Source organism: Lontra canadensis, unplaced genomic scaffold (assembly GCF_010015895.1).
Source record: "Lontra canadensis isolate GAN:19392208 unplaced genomic scaffold, GSC_riverotter_1.0 scaffold77, whole genome shotgun sequence".
NCBI classification, from domain to species: Eukaryota; Metazoa; Chordata; class Mammalia; order Carnivora; family Mustelidae; genus Lontra; species Lontra canadensis.
Window position 1 is genome coordinate 9,579,272 of NW_022631071.1, and position 18,267 is coordinate 9,597,538.

An 18,267-nucleotide genomic window follows, 5' to 3' on the forward strand; every position below is an offset into this window, starting at 1 on the left:
ATAACCTGAATTCAACCCTCTGGCAAGGGGTGGTGCAACTCTGCCCAGGCAAAGAAACCTGAGAAGCAGCACAGCAGGCCCCTCCCCTAGAAGAGCACATGCACAAGTTTACAGATCCCACAAGACTGTAAATCTCCAGTGCAGGGCAAATAGTATACAGAGCTTCACGACTTTTCTCATGATTCATTTATCTTTTAGTCTAAATTTTTCCAATTCTTTTTTTCCCTTTTTAACTAGTTTCTTATTTTATCAACTCTTCCTTTTTAAGACACTTTTTAATTTTTTCAAAGATTTTACTTATTTATTTAACATGGAGAAAGCACAGCAGGGGGAGCAGCAAGCAGAGGGAGAGGAAGAAGCAGATTTGCTGAGCAGGGAGCCTGATGCAGGGCTCCATCCCAGGATGCTGGGATAATGACGTGAGCTGAAGGCAGATGCTTAATGACTGAGCCATCCAGGCACCCCAGAAGCTTACAAATTATAGAGTAAAAGAGAATCTTGAGAGAAGCTCAAAACAAGAGGATCCTTACAGAGGGAAGAACATCAGACTAACATCATACATATCCACAAAAACCTGGCAAGCCAGAAAGGGATGACATGATATGTTCAGGGTACTATATGGGAATAACATGAAGCAAAGAATACTTTATCCAGCAAGGCTATCATTTAGAATGGAAGGAAGGATAAAAATCTTCCAGGATAAACAGAAACTCAAAGAATTTGTGATCACTAAATGAACCCTGCAAGAAATACTAAAGGGGCTCTTGTAAGTGAAGAGAGAACCCAAGAGTAACATAGATGAGAAAACAAAAACAAAAACAAAAATAAAAAACAGACAATCTACAGAAACAGGAACTTTACAGGCAATACAATGGCACTAAACTCATATCTTTCAATAGTTACTCTGAATGTAAATGGGCTAAATGATTCAGTCAAAAGACAAAGGGTAGAAAATTGGATGAAAAGGCAGGACCCATCCATATGCTGTCTATAAGAGATTCATCTTAGACGTAAAGATACTTCCAGACTGAAAGTGAAGGGGTAGAGAAATATTTACCATGTTAATGCACCTCAAAAGAAAGCTGGGGCTGCAATCCTCATATAAGAAAAATTATATATTAAACCAAAGACTGTAGTAAGAGAAGACATGTATCATACTTGAAGTGTTTATCCAAGAAGAAGGTCTAACAATTGTAAATATTTATGCCCCCAACATGGGAGCAGCCAGTTATATAAACCAATTAATAACCAACAAGAAGAAACACATTGGTAATAACACACTAATAGTAGGGGACGTCAACATCCACTCACAGCAATTGACAGATAATCTAACCAGAAGACCAAAAAAGAAACAAGGACTCTGAATGACATATGAACCAAATGGACTTCACGGATATATATAGAACATCCCATCCTAAAAGAACAGAATACTCATTCTTCTCAAGAGCACATGAAACTTTCTCCAATATAAATCACATACTGGGTCACAAATCAGTTCTCAGCTGATAGCAAAAGATTGGGATTATTCCCTGAATATTTTCAGACCACAATGTTTTGAAACTTGAACTCAAACACCAGAGGAAATTTAGAAGGAACTCAAACACTTGGAGGTTAAAGAGCATCCTACTGAAGAATAAATGGGTCCACCAGGAAATTAAAAATGAATTTAAAAAAAAATCATGGAAACTAATGAGAATGAAAACACATCTGATCAAAACTTATGGGCTAGGGGCGCCTGGGTGGCTTAGTGGGTTAAAGCCTCTGCCTTCGGCTCGGGTCATGATCCTAGGGTCCTGGGATCGAGCCCCGCATCAGACTCTTTGCTCAGCGGGGAGACTGTTTCCTCCTCTCTCTCTGCCTGCCTCTCTGCCTTCTTCTGATTTCTGTCTGTCAAATTAAAAAAAAAAAAAACAAAACTTATGGGCTATAGCAAAGGTGGTCTTAACAGGGAAGTACATTGCAATATAAGCCTCTCTCAAAAAATTAGAAAGATCTCAAATACACAAACTAACATTATACCTAAAGGAGCTGGAGAAATAACAATACATAAAGTTTAAAAGCAGAAGAAATAGTGAATATTAGAGCAGAAATCAATGAAATAGAAATCAGAAGAACAGTAGAACAAATAAACAAAATTAGAAGTTTTTTCTTTGAAAGAATTAAAAACATTGATAAACCTCGTGCCAGACTTACTCGAAAGAAAAGAAAAAGGACCAAAATTAATTAAATCATGAATTAAAAGGGAGAGATCATGACAAATAGAAAGGAAACAGACAATTTTAAGAACATATTATGAGCAAAAAATATATCAACAAATTAGGCAATCTGGAGAAATGGATGCATTCCTGGAAACTTACAAAATACCAACACTGGAATAGGAAGAAATAGAAAATCTGAGTAAACCAATAAATAGCAAACTGAAGCAATAATCAAAATCCTCCCCAAAAAATAACAGTCCAGGACCAGATGGCTTCACAGGGGAATCATACTAGACATTTAAGGAAGAAATAATACATATTCTACTGAAGATGTTTCTAAAAATAGAAATGAAAGGAAAACTTCCAAAGTCATTCTATGAGGCCAGCATTACCTTGCTCCCAAAACCAGACAAAGACTCCATCAAAAAGGAGAATTACATACCAATATTCCTGATGAATATGGTTGCCAAAATACTCAACAAGATACTAGCCAATAGGATCCAACAGTACCTTAAAATATTTATTCACCATGACCAAGTGAGTTTTATTCCTGGGATGTAAGGATGGTTCAACATTCGCAAATAAATCAGCATACTAAAGCACATTAATAAAAGAAAAGTTCCTCTCAATTGATGCAGAAAAAGCATTTGACAGGATAGAGCATACTTTCTTGATTAAAACTTTTCAAAGTATAGGGATAGAGGTAACAAACCTCAATATCATAAAAGCCATCTATGAAGAGCCCACAGTGAATATGATTCTCAATAGTGAAAAACTGAGAACATTTCCCCTAATGTCAGAATATGGCAGGGATGCTCACTCTAACCACTGTTGTTCAACATAGTACCTAGCCTCAACAATAAGACAACAAAAAGAAATAAAAATTATTCAAATTGGCAAAGAATAAGTTAAACTCTCACGCTCCACAGATGGTATAGAATACTTTATGTGGAAAACCCAAAAGACTCCACCCCAAAATTGCTCGAACTCAAACAGCAATTCAGCAAGATAGCAGGATACAAAATCCATGCACAGAAATCAGTTGCATTTATATACACAATGTGACTGAAGAAAGAGAAATTAAAGCATAGATCCCACTTACAACAGCACCAAAAACCATAAGATAACTAGGATAAACCTAATCAAAAAGGTAAAATATCTATACCCTAGAAACTATAGAATACTTATGAAAGAAATGGAGGAAGACACTAAGAGATAGAAAAATATTCCATATTCATGGATTGGAATAATAAATATTGTTAAAATATCTTTGCTATCCAGAGAAATCTACACATTCAATCAGTCCCTATCAAAATACCATCAACATTTTTACATAATTATAACAAACAATCCTAAAAATTGTATGGAACCAGAGAAGACCCTGAATAGCCATAGGAATGTTGAAAAAAGAGATGAACCATTTACATAATTATAACAAACAATCCTAAAAATTGTATGGAACCAGAGAAGACCCTGAATAGCCATAGGAATGTTGAAAAAAGAGACGAACCATGAAAGACTGTGGACTCTGAGAAACAAACTGAGGGTTTTGGAGGGGAGAGGAGTGGGAGGTTGGGTGAGCCTGGTGGTGGGTATTATCGAGGGCATGTATTGCATGGAGCACTGGGTGTGGTGCAGAAACAATGAATTATGGAACACTGAAATTTTAAATAAATAAATAAATAAAAATAAAAAAAAAAAAAACAGCTGGGGATATCAAAATGCCTGACTTCAAGCTATATTACAAAGCTGTGATCATCAAGACAGCAAGGTACAGGCACAAAAACAGACACAAAGATCAACGGAACACAGTAGAGGACCCAGAAATCGACATTCAACTTTACGGTCAATGAATCTTTGACAAAGGGGGGAAGAATGTCCAATGGAAGAAAAGTCTCTTCAATAAATGGTGCTGGGAAAACTGGACAGCCACATGCAGAAGAATGAAACTGGACCATTCTCTTACATCACATACAAAGAGAAACAAAATGGATGAAAGACATAAATGTGAGACAGGAATCTATCAAAATTCTAGAAAAAAATGCAAGCAGCAACCTTTTCAACCTCAGCTAAAGCAACTTCTTGCAAGAAACTTCTCTAAAGGCAAGGGAAAATAAAGCAAAAATCACTATTGGGACTTCTTCTAGATAAAAAATCTTTTGCACAGCAAGGGAAACAGTCAACAAAACTAAAAAGCAAGCTATGGAATGGGAGAAGATATTTGCAAATGGCATATCAGGTAAAAAGCTGGTATCTGTGATCTATAAGGAGCTTATCAAACTCAACACCCTAAAAAACAAACAATCTAGCCAAGAAGTAGGCAGGAGGCAGGAACAGAAACTTCTCCAAAGAAGATATATAAATGGGCAACAGACACGAAAAAATGCTCAACATTGCTTGTCATTAGTGAAATACAAATTAGAACCACAATGAGATCATACCTCACACATCAGAATGGCTAAAATTAACAAGACAGGGAGCACCAAATGTTGGTGAGGGTGTGGAGAAAGTGGAACCCTCTTACACTTGGTAGGAATACAAGCTGGTATAGCCATCCTCAAAAAGACTATGGAGACTCCTCAAGACATTAAAAATAGACCTACCTTATGACCCAGCAACTGCACTACTAGGTATTTATCCCAAAGATATAGATGTAGTGAAAAGAAGGGACACATACACCCCAATATTCATAGCAGCAATGTCCACAATAGCTAAACTGTGGAAGGAGCCAAGATGCCCTTCAACAGACAAATGGATAAAGAAGATATGGTTCATATATACAATGGAATATTATTTAGCCATCAGAAAGGATGAATACCCACCTTTGGCATCAACATGGATGGAACTGGAGAGGATTATGTTAAATGGAGTAAGTAAATCAGAGAAAGAAAATTATCATATGCTTTCACTCATATGTGAAACATAAGAAATAGCATGAAAGACAATAGGGGAATGAAGGGAACACTGAAGGGGGAAAATCAAAGAGGGAGACAAACCTTGAGAGACTATGGACTCCAGGAAACAAACGAGGGTTGCAGAAGGGTGGGGATTGGGGAGATGGGGTAGCCGAGTGATGGGTACTAAGGAGAGCACGTGTTGTGATGAGCACTGAGCATTATACACAACTAGTGAATCATTGAACACTACACCAAAACTAATGATGTATTGTATGGTGGCTAACTTAACATAATTTAAAAATTACTTTGAGTGTAAATGGATGGAGTTCTGCAATAAAAAGTTATAGGGCACTGAATGGATGAAAAATCAAAACTCATCTCTATGCTGCATACAAAAGACTCGTTTCAAACCTAAAGTCACATACAGATTAAAAGTAAAAGCATGGAAAAATTGGTTATTAAAATGGAAGCAAAAAGAAAGCTGAAGTAGCAATACTTATATTGGAGAAAATAGATTTTAAAGCAAAGACTGTAGCAAGATAGAAGGACACTAAATAATGACAAAGGGAACAATCTGACAAGAAGAAATGGTGGTTTTAAACATTTTTGGATCCAATGTAGAGCACCCAAATTCACAATACAACTATTAGCAGACATGAAGGAGGAACACAATAATCATACAGTAATAATAGAATACTTGAACACCCAACTTGCATTAATGGATAGATGATCCAGACAGAAAATCAACAAGGAAACCATGGCTTTGTATGACACACTAGACCAGGTGGATCTAACAGGTATATTCAGAGCACTCCACCCCCAAAATAGTAGAATACACATTCTCTTCAAGTTCACATGGGACATTCTTTTTAGTAGATCACATTTTGCCTACATAAAGAGGCTCAATAAATTAAAAAATATTAAAATCATATGTTGCATCTTCTCTTCATACAAAGGTATGAAACTAGAAATCAATCATAAGGAAAAAATCTGGAAAGAACAAAAATGCATGGAGGTTGAAAAAAATGCTGGCAAGCAATAATGGGTTCAACTAAGAAAACAAAGAAGAAATTTAAAAATTACATGGAGACAAAAGTTAAAACACAATGGTCAGAAACTTTGGGATGTGACAAAAGCTGTTTTAAGAAGAAATATTATAGCAATAGAAGTCTATCTCAACATGAGACTGGAAGAGATTATGCTGAGTGAAATAAGTCAAGTAGAGAGAGTCAATTATCATATGGTTTCACTTATTTGTGGAGCATAACAAATAACATGGAGAACATGGGGAGATGGAGAGGAGAAGGGAGTTGAGAGAAATTGGAAGGGGAGATGAACCATGAGAGACTATGGACTCTGAAAAACAATTTGAGGGTTTTGAAAGGGCGGGGGGGTGGGAGGTTGGGGGAGCCAGGTGGTGGGTATTATGGAGTGCACATATGGCATGTAGCACTGGGTGTCGTGCATAAACAATGAATTCTGTTATGCTGAAAAGAAATTAATAAAAAAAGAAGTCCATCTCAAGAGGCAAGAAAAATCTCAAATAAACAACCTAATTTTGTCCCTAAAGTTGCTAGAAAAAAAAGAACAAAAAAAGCCAAAAACCAGTAAAAGGAAGGGGATAATAAAAACCAGAACAAAAATAAATAAAATAGAAACTACAGTGCAATGAATCAATAAAACTAGGAGACATTTTTAGAAAATATCAACAAAATTTATAAGCCTTTAGCCAGGCTTATCATTTAAAAAAAGGAGAATGGACTCAAATAAATAAAATTAAAAAATGAAAGAGGACAAATGACACCACAGAAATACAAAGGATTGTAAGAGAATATTATGAGAAATGATGTCTTAGAAATATATAACCTTCCAAAACTGAATCAAAAAGAAGTGGAAAATTTGAGCAGACCAATTACTAGCAATGGAATTAAATTAGTAATAAAAAAACTTGCAAGAAACAAAATTCCTGGATCAGAACGTATCAGCGGTATATTCTACCAACATTTAAAGAAGAGGTAATAGCTCTTCTTCCCAAACTATTCTAAGAAACAGAAGAGGAAGGAAAACTTTAAAATTAATTCTCAGGACTTTTAATCTCAGGAAACAAACTGAGGGTTGCCAGGGGATGGCGGGGGAGGGATAGGGTGGTTGGGCTATGGACATTGGGAAGGGTATGTGCTATGGTGAGTGCTGTGAATTGTGTAGGACAGATGATTCACAGACCTGTATCCTTGAAGCAAATAACACCTTATATGTTAATTTTATATATATGTGTTTGTGTGTGTGTGTGTTGTAAACTAATATATAAACAATATGGAAATAAAAAAATTCATTCTCAGAGTCCAATATTACATTGATAACAAAACCAGTAAAAGACACTAAAAAAAAGAAAGAAGAAAGAAAAAAAGAAGGAAAGAAAGAAAGAAAGAAAGAAAGAAAGAAAGAAAGAAAGAAAGAAAAGAAAGAAAGAAAGAAAGAAAACTGCAGATCAGTATCTCTGATGAAAACAGATGCAAAAGTCATCAACAAATTATTAACGAACTGAAAGCTAACAAATCATTCACCACAATCAAGTGAGATTTATTCCTGGAATGAAGGACAGTTCAATATTCACAAATCAAACAAGTGATACAGCATATCAATAAGAAGACAGATAAAAATATATATATGATCATTTTATTTTGTTTTTTTATTTTATTTTATTTCTATGTTTTTTATCTTTTAAAATTTTTCTTTAAAATTTTAAGTTCCAGGAAGTTATCTGACAGTGTAATATTAGTTTCAGGTATACAATTCAGTGATTCAAAACTTACATACAACACACTGTGCTCATTACAAAAAGTGCACTCCTTAATCCCCATCACAAATTTACCCATCCCCCACCCACCTCCCCTCTAGTAACCATCATTTTGTTCTCTACAGTTAAGTCTGTTTCTTGGTTTGCCTCTCTTCTCTTCTCTTCTCTTCTCCCTACGGTCATTTGCTCTGTTTCTTAAATTCCACATGTGAGTGAAAACATATGGTATTTGTCTTTTTCCAAATTATTTACTTCATTTAGCACAATACTCTGCAGCTTCATCCATGTCATTGCAAATGACACGATATAATCTTTTTATGGCTGAGTACTATTCCATTGCAAATATATACACCAAATCCTTATCCACTTATCTGTCAATGCACACTTGGGTTTTTTCCACAATTTGACTATGGTGGATAATGCTGCTATAAACAATAGGGTGCATGCAACCTTTGAATTAGCATTTTTTTATTCTTTCAGTAAACACTTAGTGCAATTTCCTGATCATAGGTAGTTCTATTTTTTTTTAACTTTTTGAGAAACCTCCATACAGTTCTCCAGAGTGGCTGCATCAGTTTGCATCCCCATCAACAATATAAGAAGGTTATCCATCTCTGCATCCTTCCCCATCACCTGCTGTTTCTGGTGGTGTTGTGTTTAATATTCTAATAGGAGTGAGGTGATATATCATTATTTTGATTTCTATTTCCCTGATGATAAGTGATGTTGAATATCTTTTCATGTCTGTGTTGGATATGTGATGTCTTATTGGAAAAATGTCTATTCATGTTCTCTGTCCAATTTTAATTAGACTACTTTTTTGTGTGTGTTGAGTTTTATAAGTTCTTTATAAATTATGCATGTGAATATTTTAACATTTATTTTATTTGAAAACATCCTCATCCATTCCATAGGTTGCTTTTTAGTTTGGCTGAGTATCACCTTTGCTATGCAGAAGGTTTTTATTTTGATAAAGTCCCAATAATTTATTTCTGTCTTTTGTTTCCTTGTCTCAGGAGACAAATGTAGTAAGAAATTGCTATGGTCAATGCCAAATGCATTACTATCTGTGTTCTCTGGGATTTTAATGGTTTCCTGTCTTATATTTAGGTCCTTAATCCATTTTGAATTTATGTTTGTGTATGGTGAAAGGAAGTTGTCCACTTTCATTACTTTTCATGTTGCTGTCTAATTTCCCAACATCATTTGCTGAAAAGATTGTCTTTTCCCCCTTGGATATTCTTTCCTGCTTTGTCAGTGATTAACTGACCACACAGTTGTGGGTTCATTTCTGGGTTTTATATTCTGTTCCATTCAACTTTATGTCTATTTTTGGGCCAGTACCATACTGTCTTGATTATTACAGGTTTGTAATATAGTTTGAAGTCTGGAATTGTGATGCCTCCAGATTTGCTTTCATTTTTCAAGCTTGCTTTGGCTATACAGGTTTTTTTGTGGTTCCATACATTCTTTAGGATTCTTTGCTGGTCATGTTTTAATAGGGATTGCTTTAAATGTGCAGATTGCTTTGGGCAGTAGAGATGTTTTAACAATATTTTTTTCTTCCAAAACATGAGCATGGAATGTTTTACCCTTTCTTTGTGTCATCTTCAATTTCTTTCATCAATGTTTTATAGTTTTCAGGGTATAAGTCTTTCACCTCTTTGGTTAGCCTTATTCTTTGGTATCTTATGGTTTGGGGTACAATTTTAAGTTGAGTAGATGCCTTGTTTTCTCTTTCTGCTGCTTCATTACAGGTGTACAGAAATGCATCAGATTTCTGTATGTTGATTTTGTATCCTACGACCCTACTGAATTACTGGGTCAGTCCCAGCAATTTCTTGTTGGACTATTTTTGGGTTTCTACATAGATTATCATGCCATCTACAAATAGTGAACATTTTACTTCTTGCTGCTTTGGATGTTTATTTCTTTTTGTTGTCTGCTTGCTGTGGTTAAGACTTCCAGTACTACATTAAATAGCAGTGGTGAGAGTGGACATCCCTGTCTTGCTCCAAGCCATAAAGGAAAAAACTCTCAGTTTTTCCCCATTGGGGAAGATATTAGTTGTGGATTTTTGGTATATAGCATTTATTGTGATGAGATATGTTCCCTCTAACCCTACTTTGTTGAGGTTTTTTATCATGAATGGATGTTGTAATTTGTCTAATGCTTTTTCTGCATCTAGCAAAAGGACTATATGGTTCTTACCTTTTTTTTTTTAAATGTAGGGTAACAAGTTGATTGATCTATGAATATTAAACTGCCCTTGCAGCCCAGGAATAAATCCCACTTGATCATGATGAATGATTCTTTTAATCCACTGTTAGATTCGATTTGCTAGTATTTTATTGAGAATTTTTGCATCCATGTACATCAAGGATATTGACCTCTCATTCACTTTTATAGTAGAATCTCTTTTTAAAAATATTTTATTTATTTATTTGAGAGACAGAGAGAGCACAATCAGGTGAGTGGCAGGCAGAGGAAGAAGTAGGCTCCTTGCAAGACTTCATCCCAGGACCCTAGGATCATGACTCACTCCAAAGGCAGACACTTAACTGAGTGAGCCACAGAGGGGTCCCGTTCTTTAGAATCTTTATTTAGTTTTGGTATCAGGATAATTCTGGCCCCAAAGTATGAATTTGGAAATTTCTTTCCTTTTCTATTTTTTGGAACAGTTTGAGAAGAACAAATATTAAATCCTTAAATATTTGGAAAAATTTTCCTTTGAATCCACCTGGCCCTGGAATTTTATTTGTTGGGAGTTTTTTGATTACTGACTCAATCTCTTTGTTGGTAATCAGTCTATTCAAATTTTCTATTTCTTCCTGTTTCAGTTTGGTAGTTCATATGCTTCTAGGAATTTATCTGTTTCTTCCAGGCTGTTCATTTGTTGACAAAATTTTTTTTTTTTACTATTCTGTTATAATTATTTTGTATTTCTGTCGTGTTGCTCTTTATTTCTCCTTTCTCACTTGTGATTTTATTTATTTTAGGTTTTTTTTGTCTTTTTGAGATATCTAAGTATAGGTTTTAAATTTTTTTAATTTTTTATTTAATTTTACTTTTTCAGTGTTCCAAGATTGTTTATGTACCACACCCAGTGCTCCAAGCTCAGCCAACCCTCCGCCCCTCCCCTATAAAACCCTCATTTTGTTTCTCAGAGTCCATAGTCTCTCATGGCTTGTCTCCCCCTCTGATTTCTCCCAACTAACTTCTCTCCTTCTCCGAATGTCTAATTTTATTAATTTTTTCAAAGAACCAGCTCCTCCTGGTTTCATTGCTCTGTTCTTTTTTTTTTTAATAGTTTCTATTTTTTACTTCTACTGTAATCTATTATTTTCTTCTTTCTGGGGCTTTTGTTTTAATTTTTTTTTCTAGCTCCTTTGTGTGCAAGGTTAGGTTTTTTGTTTTGTTTGTTTGTTTGTTTGTTTCTCTGAAATTTTTCTTGCTTCTTAAGGTAGGCTTGTATTACTGTATACTTTTTTATTAGGACCAGATTTGTTGCAACCCAAAGTGTTGGACCACTGTGTTTGCATTTTCATTTGTTTCCATGTATTTTGTAGTTTTTACTTCTTTGATTTCCTGAGTCACCCATTTATTGTTTAGTAACATGTTGTTTAACTATCATGTATGTGTGGTCTCTCCAATTGTTTTTCTTCTGGTTGACTTCAAGTTTCATGGTGTCAGAAAACATGCATGGAATTATCTCAATCTTTGTATTTGTTGAGGACTGATTTGTGATCCGTTATGTGATGTATTCTGGAAATGTCCTACTTTCACTCAAAAAGAATGTGTATTCTGCTGTTTTGGGATGGAATGTTCTGAATATATCCATTAAGTCCTTCTGGTCCACTGTGTCATTCCAAGTCCTTGTTTCCTTGTTGATTTTCTCTGAACGTGTCCATTGATTTAATGGGATGTTAAGGTCCCTTAGTATTATGCTATTATCAATGAGTTCCTTCACATTTGATATTGACTGTTTTATGTATTTGGGTATTGGGTGATAAATGTTGGGTGATAAGTATTTATAATTGTTAGGTCTTATTTTTGGATATTACCCTTTATTAAATAGTGCCCTTCTTTAATTTTTGTTATAGGCTCTCATTTAAAGTATAGTTTGCTATGGAAAGAACCTAGATGTCCATCAACAGATGAATGGATAAAAAAGATATGGTATACACACACACACACACACACACACAGTGGAATACTATGCAGCCATCAAAAAAACACAAAATCTTGCCATTTGCAACAATGTGGATGGAACTAGAGGGTTTTATGTTGAGTGAAATAAGTCAATCAGAGAAAGACAATTATCATATGATCTCTCTGATATGAAGAATGAGAGGCAATGCAGAGGGTTGTGGAGGGTAGGGAAGGAAAAAATAAAACAAGATGGGATTGGGAGGGAGACAAACCATTAGAGACTCTTAATCTCACAAAACAAACTGAGGGTGGCTGGGGGTGGAAGGTTAGGGATAGGGTGGCTGGGTTATGGACATTGGGGAGGATATTTCTAAGTGAGTGCTGTGAAATGTGTAAGCCTAATGATTCACAGACCTGTACCCCTGGAGCAAATAATATATTTTATGTTAAATAAATAAATAAATAAATAAATAAATAAATAAAAGTATAGTTTACTTGATATAAGTATTGCTTTCTGGCTTTCTTTGGACATCCATTTCCATAATAAATGTTTCTCCATACTATCAGTTTCAATCTACAGGTGTTTTTAGGTCTAAAATTAATCTCTTACTCTTAATCATAGGAAATTGAGCGTTGCTAGAGGGGAGGTGGGTTGGAGGATGGGGTAACTGGGTGATGGACATTAAGGAAGGCACGTGATGTTATGAGCACTGAGTATTACATAAAACTGATGAATCATTGAACCCTACTTCTGAAACATAAAATAATACACTGTAAATTAATTAATAGAATTTAAATAAATTTAAAAATAAAAATTAAAAAGTAAATAAATAAAAATAAAAATAAAAGATGTGATAGGTTTTCAATAAGTGTTTTCTTATAAAAAAATAAAAAATAAAAATAAAAATGAATCTCTTATACCCAGCATATAGATGTATCTTGTTGTTTTTGTTGTTTTTATCCATTCTGATACACCATGTCTTTGGCTTGGAGCATTTATTTCATTTGTATTCAGAATAATTATCAAATGATATGCCTTTATTGCCATTTTATTCCTTGATTTTCATTGTTTTTTGGAGATTTCCTCTGTTCCTTTCTTTTCTTTCTCACTTATGTTCTCTCCTTTCTACTCAGATTTCCCTTTAATATTTGCTGCAGGGTTTTTTATTGGTCATGAACTCCTTTAGTTTTTATGAGTCTGGGACACTCTTTGTCTCTCCATCTCTTCTGAATTACTGCCTTCCTGGATAAAGTATTCTTGGCTGAAGATTTTTTTTTTCCATTCAGCACGTTGAATATATCACGCTATTCTCTTCTGGCTTGCCAAGTTTCTGTTGAGAAATCTTCAGCTAGCCTTATCAGTCTTCCCTTGTAAGTTAAAGAATTCTGTCTTGTTGCTTTTAAGATTTTTTTCTTTATCACTATATTTTGCAAATTTAATTACAATATGTCTCAGTGTTGGCCAGCGTTTATTTTGATAGGAGGCTTTTTGTTTTTGGTTTTGTTTTGCTTTTGTGGGTGTGTGTATGCGCCACTTGGATTGCATATTTGTTTCTTTTCCCATATTAGGGAAGTTTTCAGGTATTGTTCCTCAAATAAGTTTTCTACCCACTTTCTTCTCACTTCCTCCTCTGGTACTCTTATAGTATAAATGTTATTAAACTTGACGGAGTAACTGATTTACCTAAATCCATTTTCATGTTCCAAAATTCTTTCTCTCCTTTGCTCAGCTTCATTATTTTCCATTATTTTATCTTCTACATCTTTTCTTCATTTCTCTGCTTCTTCCAACCCTGTGTTCATTGCATTGAGCCTGTTTCTTATTTCTATTATTGCATTGGTCATTTCTGGTTGATCCTTTTTTAACTCTTATCTCTATGGTAAGGGCCTCTCTGAATTCTTCCATTCTTTTCCCAATCCCAGTGAGTATCCTTATGATTGTTTTAATTTCTCCATCAGGTATGTTGCTTATATCTGTTTAACTTAGATCTTAGGCTGTGATATATTTTCTTATTCTTTCATTTGTGATTAATTCTTGACATTTTTGTCTAAGTGTCTGCTTCTTCTTTGTGTTAGAAAAGCCCATTATATTTACCATTCCTCAGAGTAATGGCTTTATGAAGAAGAGATCACATAGTGTCCAGGGCCTCCTGCTTCAGTGTGTCTCTGGTGTGTGTTGTGTGTGCTGTGCTGTTGTTTTTTGGCTGCTCTATTCTTCAGGCCAGTCATCTTCAGAGGCTTTCCTTGCCTGCAGTATTTGGTCCTGTGGCAAGTTTTAAGCAGGTGAACTCTGGTCAAGTTGTGAAATGAGAATTAATACTACTTTTGATAGAACTGAATCCTTGCAGAAATATCTGGTCAGGAGATATGGCATGGACAGCAGTTTCTGGTTAGGGGCCCACTGCACTAGTACTGAAGCAAGCTTGACTGAGAAAAGCAGAACACAGGAATGTGAGGCTTGGTGTAAGCAAGTAAGGCAGCCAGTGTGGGTGCTGTGCTGTTTCTGGAAGATAGTTCTGTGTTTGTGTTGTTGGATGGGGAAAGGAAGTGACACCAGCCAGCTCCCCCAGAGAAATATCTCTCTACATGCTGCCTCTCAAGGATGCACTCTGAAAAGAGTGAATAATCTCCTCCCTGTGGGTCCCAGGCATTTTTCAGACCCTTGTTTCCACACTATATGTCTCTGTGTTGTTTGAATGACTTCTTGCCAGGAGTAGCACAGTGCCCTCTGGCATCTACCAGACAAGCCTGCTGACTTAAAACTCCAGGCTTTATGTATATAATGTGGGTTGGGCTTGTTCTGGTCTTCTGGGAGAGGGGACCATCATGCTGGGATAGATGCAAACTTGACCAAGAAGGGTAGTTACACACCAGGGCATTGGAGGTGGGGTGGGGAGGGACTTGGTGTAAGCAGGATAAGCACCCAGTGTCAGTGTTGAGTTGTTTCCAGCAGGTGGCTCTTGTTTATGTTGAGGATGGTGGAGAAAAATGGCATGAGTCATCTCCTTTGTCCTCAGAGAGGCTTCTCCTGGGATGCTGTCTCTCCAGGAAACACCCAGAAGTACTCAAAAAGGAGCAAATAATCTGTGTGCCCCAGACATTCTTCAGTTCTCTGTTTCTATGCTGTCTGTTCCTGAGTTGTTTGTCTGTCTTATCTCCAGGAGTAAGGCAGTGCCCTCAGGGCTCTCTCCCAGCCAAGCCAACTGTCCTGTTGTGGTTGCAAGAACTCACAATAAACCAGTCCCTCTCATTACCCCAGCCAATGGCTTCGAAGAAATGTTCCCCTGTGTTCTAAGGATGAAATGAACCTAAGGTCCTCCTACTCTATCTTCATCTTCGCTCCCCCATGATCATTTTAATTGATGCAGAAAAAAGATTTCACAAAATACAACATCCATTCATGATAAAAACACTCACCAAAGTAGGCTTAGAGGGAACATACCTCAACATCATAAAGGCCATATATGAAATACTCATAGCTAACATCATACTCAATAGTGAAAGACTGAGAGTTTTTCCCCTAAGATCAGGAAAAAGACAGAAATGTCCACTCTCACCACTATTGTTCAACATTTACTGGAAGTCCTAGCCACAGTAATTATACAAGAAAAATAAAATAAAATGTGTTCAACTGAGTCAGGAAAAAACTATGGTTTCCTTATTTGTAGATAACATGATACTGTATGTTGTAAACCCAAAAGCCTCCACCAAAATACCACTAGAAGTGATAAATGAATTCAGTTAAGTCATTAGAGATAAAATCAATGTACAGAAACCTGTTTCATTTCTTACAATAATAATGAAGCAGCAGAAAGAGAAAGTAAGAAAACAATTCTATTTACAGTTGCACCAAAAAAAGTATATAATACCTAGGAATAAACTTACACAAGGAAATGAAAGACTTGTGATCTGAAATATATAAAACTTGTTGAAAGAAACTGAAGATGACACAAAGAAATGAAAGAAATTCCAGGTTCGTGGATTGGGAGAACAAATACTGTTAAAATGTCCCTACTATCTAAAGTAATCCAAAGATTTAATGCATTCTTTATCAAAATCCAATAGCATTCCTAAGAGAACAAGAACAAACAATCCTAAAATTTGTATGAAACCACAAAAGTTCCCAAATATCCAAAGCAATCTTGAAAAAGAAAACAAAAACTGGATGTATCACAATTCCAGATTTAAGATACACTACAAAGCTGCTGTCATCAAACAGTATGGTCCCGGTACAAAAATATACACAGAAATCAATGGAAAATAATAGAGACCCCAAAAATTAACTCATGCTTATACTGACAATTAATCTATGAAAAAAGAAATAAGAATATGCAATGGGGGGAAAAAAGAAAACTGTGTTGAGAAAACTGGACAGCTACATGCAATAGAATTAAACTGGACCACTTTCATACACCATATAAAAATCAATTCAAAATTGATTAAATATATAAATGTAAGACCCCAAACCATGAAATTCTTAATAGAAAACTTTGGCAGTTTGGCAGTTTGGCAGTCTCTTTGATGTCAGGCATTGACAAATTTTCTCTAAATATGTCTCTTTTGGCAAATGAAAGAAATGCAAAAATAAGCTATTAGGATACACCAAAACAAAAACCATTTGCCCAACAAAGGAAGTGATCAATGAAACAAAAAGAAAGCACACCAGGGAGAAGATATTTGCAAATGACATATCCAATAAGAGGTTAAGATCTAAAATATATAATGGACTTATAACACTGAACACCAAAAAACCCAAACAATCCTATTAAAAATTGGGCACTATATATGAGTAGACATTTTTCATAGAAGACATACAGATGGTTAACAGACACATAAGAAGATGTTCAACATCACTCATGATCAGGGAAATTCAGGTAAAAACCATAATGATATGTCACATCATACTTGCCAGAATGGCTAAAATTAAAAAAAAAAGAAAAAGAAATAACACCAGTTGTATGGAAGTGTTGAATCACTATATTGTACACCTGGAACTAATATTACTCTGTATGGAAACTAACTGGAATTTAAGTAAAAAGGTAAATAAACACATAATAAAATAAATAAATAAATAGAAATAACAAGTGTTTTCAAGTATGTAGAGAAAAGGTAATCCTCTGCACTGTTGGTGGGAATACAGGATAATGCAGCCACAGTGGAAAAGAGTATAGACATTCTTCAAAACACTAAAAATAGAATTAACATGTGATCCAATGACTCCACTACTGGGTATTTACCCAAAGAATATGTAAACACTAACTTGAAAAGATATATGCACCCCTATGTTTATTGTAACATTATTTACAATAGCCAAGATATTGAAGCAACCCAAGTGTCCATCCAAATATGAATGAATAAAAAAAAGGCATGCAACGACATGGATGGATCTAGAGGACACAAGGCTAAGTGGAATAAGTTAGAGAAAGAAAAATACCATATGATTTAATTCATATGTGCAATTTAAGAAACAAAATAAATGAACAAAGACAAAAAAAATCCAAACAGAATAACCTCTCAGACTGTTAAATATACAGAACAAACTGGTAGTTGCCAGAGGGGAGGTGGGGGTGATGGTTGAAATAGATGAAGTGATTAAGCATACACTTATGATGAGGACTGAGTAATGCATAGAATGGTTGAATCATTATATTTTATGCCTGAAATTAATATAGCACTGTATGTTAGTTATACTAGAATTAGAATTTTTTTAAAAACTGACAAATATATATACATACATATATGGTTTTTTGCTTTATTAGCACATATGCTAAAATTAGAACGATACAGAGAAAATTACCATGACCCTTGAATGAGGATAAAAAATGCAGATTTGTGAAGCATTCCATATTTTTGCTGATGATTACACAAGGATATCACTGTACTTAAAACCACTGAACTGTATAATAAAATGGTTTAAAATGGTAAATTTTATGCTGTGTACATTTTGTTACCACAAAGGACACAACGTCAGTGACCTCCTATAATCAAAAACTGATAATGAACTTATAAAGAAGAAAAGATTATTAGTTTCTAGTATACTGACAAATTTGTTACTATTTTTCTTCTGTAGTTGCTTAAAGAAAGTATGTAAGTTTCAGTTCAAACATGTTAAGCAAAGGTAATTTACATTTTTTTTGTTCTTTTAACCACATGAATGAAGTATATAATTTAAGATGTCATGACAGTGATGAAGGGGAAGAAACAGGATGCTGTCTAAGATCAT

The 18,267-nt window shown here is 35.1% G+C and overlaps 1 protein-coding gene and 1 non-coding gene across 2 annotated transcripts in view; one reads left to right on the forward strand and one right to left on the reverse strand.

The window, feature by feature from the left end:
• Positions 1–18,267, reverse strand: part of DACH2 (dachshund family transcription factor 2) — an 842,698-nt gene that overhangs the window by 272,286 nt on the left and 552,145 nt on the right. The window lies entirely within an intron of this gene.
• Positions 17,792–17,896, forward strand: LOC116881811. Its single transcript, XR_004385488.1, has one exon. It is a non-coding gene; the product is annotated as a U6 spliceosomal RNA (small nuclear RNA).